The following is a 3,342-nucleotide window of genomic DNA, read 5'->3' as shown; positions in this document are numbered from 1 at the left end:
GGCAAAACCGAAAATTTGGATAAGATTAGTTTTAAAGTTCCGTTCGCAATTTCTTCAGCTGACAAGGACACAGTGAAGATTTTGAACGAGTTTCAAATAGAACGCACATGAAGAATTTGTGAACAGATTGGGTTGAGTATAGCATAGAGGGGAAGGGTCCGATCACATTCACTTAGCAGAAAAACCAACTTGAAGAAATAGCAATAAGTGAATGATGTAGAGGACATAAACTCATATATATATATATATATATATATATATATATATATATATATATATATATATATATATATATATATATATATATATATATATATATATATATATATATATATATATAGTCAATGAAGAAAAACAACGGAACCAGTGAAGACTATGCAAAGTTGAAGAATATGAATAATTTGAGGAATTTCAACTTTTGGTGGTGGCGTGACCCACCGTATAAGAATGATGATTTCAGACACCGCGTACAATTATCGTAGGGTTCTGAGAATCAAATTCTTCATTAATGTCTTCACACTAAGAGTGTTATTCTTCATTGATTGAAGTAAAACGTTTCTTCATGTGTTGCACATCGAACTCATCAATTTTGCATAAGTGTTAGGATGAGTGTCCTTTTCACAGAACATTCGAAGATTCTAGGATATTTAGCTCACACCGCAACTTGCTAAATCTCTTCTCATCCAAGGGCTTTGTGAATATATCGGCTAGCTATTCTTCAGTCTTCACATGCTCAATAGAAATGTCGCCCTTCAACACATGATCACGAAGAAAATGATGACGAATCTGAATGTGCTTTGTCTTCGAGTGCTGAACTGGGTTGTGAGCAATCTTGATGGCACTCTCATTGTCACAGAAGAGAGGTACATTCTTCATGTTGACGCTGTAGTCCTTGAGAGTTTGCTTCATCCATAGCAATTGGGCACAGCAAGAACCAGCGGCAATGTACTCAGCTTCAGCAGTAAATAGTGATACGCAGTTCTATTTCTTCGAGGACCAACAGACCAAAGATCGTCCAAGGAAATGACATGTACCAGATGTTGACTTGCGATCCACATGATCACCAGCATAGTCAGAGTCAGAATATCCAACAAGATCAAAAGCCGAGCCCTTGGGGTACCATAATCCAAGTGTTGGTGTGTGAGCTAGATATCGAAGAATATGCTTCACAGCCTTATGGTGTGATTCCTTCGGTGCAGCTTGAAATCGGGCACACATGCAAACACTAAGCATTATATCTGGCCTAGATGCACATAAGAATAATAAGGAACCTATCATGGAGCGGTATACCTTATGATCGAAGTCAATACCATTTTCATCAGTGCATAGATGGCCATTTGTGGGCATAGGAATTTTGACACCTTTGCAATCTTGCATGCCGAATTTCCTCAATACATCCTTGAGGTACTTCTCCTGAGATATGAATATGCCATTGTGTTGTTGACGAATTTGAAGACCTAAGAAAAATTTCAACTCTCCCATACTAGACATTTGATATTCTTCACTCATCATATAGGCAAATTTATCACTATAACGTTGGTTAGTACAGCCAAAGATAATAACATCAACATATACTTGGCACACAAACAATTCACCATCATAAGATTTAGTGAAAAGAGTAGGGTCGAGTGAACCAGGTTTGAAGCCTTTCTTCATGAAGAGTTCCTTCAAGGTATCATACCAAGCCCGTGGGGCCTGCTTGAGGCCGTAGAGGGCCTTGTTGAGTCTGAAGACTTTGTCAGGATTCTTTGGATCTTCAAAACCTGGGGGTTGAACAACATATACTTCTTCCTCAAGCTTACCATTGAGGAATGCACTTTTCACATCCATTTGATATAGAGTGATATCATGATGGTTAGCATAAGAAAGTAATATGCGAATAGCCTCAAGTCTAGCAACAGGTGCAAAAGTTTCATCGAAATCAATTCCTTCAACCTGTGTGTAGCCTTGAGCTACAAGCCATGCCTTATTCCTCACAACAAGGCCATTTTCATATTGCTTGTTGCGGTAGATCCACTTTGTGCCGATGATATTGTGCTTGCGAGGATCTGGACGTTTGACCAGTTCCCAGACATTGTTCAGCTCGAACTGATGTAATTCTTCTTGCATGGCCTGAATCCACTCAGGCTCCAGAAATGCTTCATCTACCTTAGTGGGTGCTGTAATAGAGACAAAAGCATACTGCCCACAAAAGTTAGACAAATGTGAAGCTTTTGAGCGTGTGAGAGGACCTGGCGCTTTGATGTCATTGATGATCTTTTCAACTTGCACTTCTTTTGCAATGCGAGGATGAGCTGGTTGTCGTTGAAGAATTTAATCAGCGTTTTCTTCAGCACCATTTTCTTCAGGTGCATTAGCTCGATGTTCTTCATGTTTTGGAATGAATTCTTCAGCAAATTCTTTAGTAGGAATGACATCCTCAGTAGCCTTGAACTTGATAGTTTCCTCAGGTGCTGGTTCATCTATCACAGTAGGTAGGTGCTCTCTTTGCGAGCCATTAGTTTCATCGAACCACACATCTATAGTTTCAACAACTTTGTGAAAAACGTTGTTGAAGAATCTGTAGGTGTGCGAGTCCTTTCCGTAACCAAGCATAAAACCTTCATGTGCTTTCGGTGCAAATTTTGAGTTGTGATGAGGATCTCTAATCCAACATTTAGCACCGAAGACTTTGAAATAACTTACATTGGGTTTCTTATCAGTGAGGAGTTCATAGGCAGTCTTTTTGAAGAATTTGTGAAGATATACTGTGTTGATTATGTGGCACGCGGTATCAATTGCCTCAGTCCAGAAATGATGAGGCGTTTTGTATTCATCAAGCATAGTGCGAGCCATCTCAACAAGAGTCATGTTCTTGCGCTCCACGACGCCATTCTGCTGAGGAGTGTAAGGAGCAGATAACTCATGAGTAATACCAAGTTCGTCAAGATAGTCATCAAGACCAGAATTCTTGAACTCAGTGCCATTGTCACTTCTGATGTGCTTGATCTTCACACCAAAGTTGGTTGATGCCCTCGAGGAAAATCGTTTGAAGACTTCCTGCACTTCATGTTTGTAAGTAACAAGGTGTACCCATGTGTAACGAGAATAATCATCAACAATAACAAAGCCATATTGAGATGCTTCATTTGAGATAGAAGAATAATGATTAGGACCAAAGAGATCCATGTGAAGCAATTCAAATGGGCGAGTGGTGGTCATGATAGTATTCGCTGGATGCTTGGCCTTGGTCATCTTCCCAGCTTCACAGGCTCCGCATAGGTGATCCTTGAGGAATTTGACATTTTCGATGCCAATGACATGCCTTTTCTTCGCAAGCGTGTGCAAATTCCTCATGCCTGC

Source organism: Triticum dicoccoides, chromosome 5A, assembly GCF_002162155.2.
Source record: "Triticum dicoccoides isolate Atlit2015 ecotype Zavitan chromosome 5A, WEW_v2.0, whole genome shotgun sequence".
NCBI lineage: Eukaryota > Viridiplantae > Streptophyta > Magnoliopsida > Poales > Poaceae > Triticum > Triticum dicoccoides.
This window is presented reverse-complemented; position numbering follows the sequence as displayed.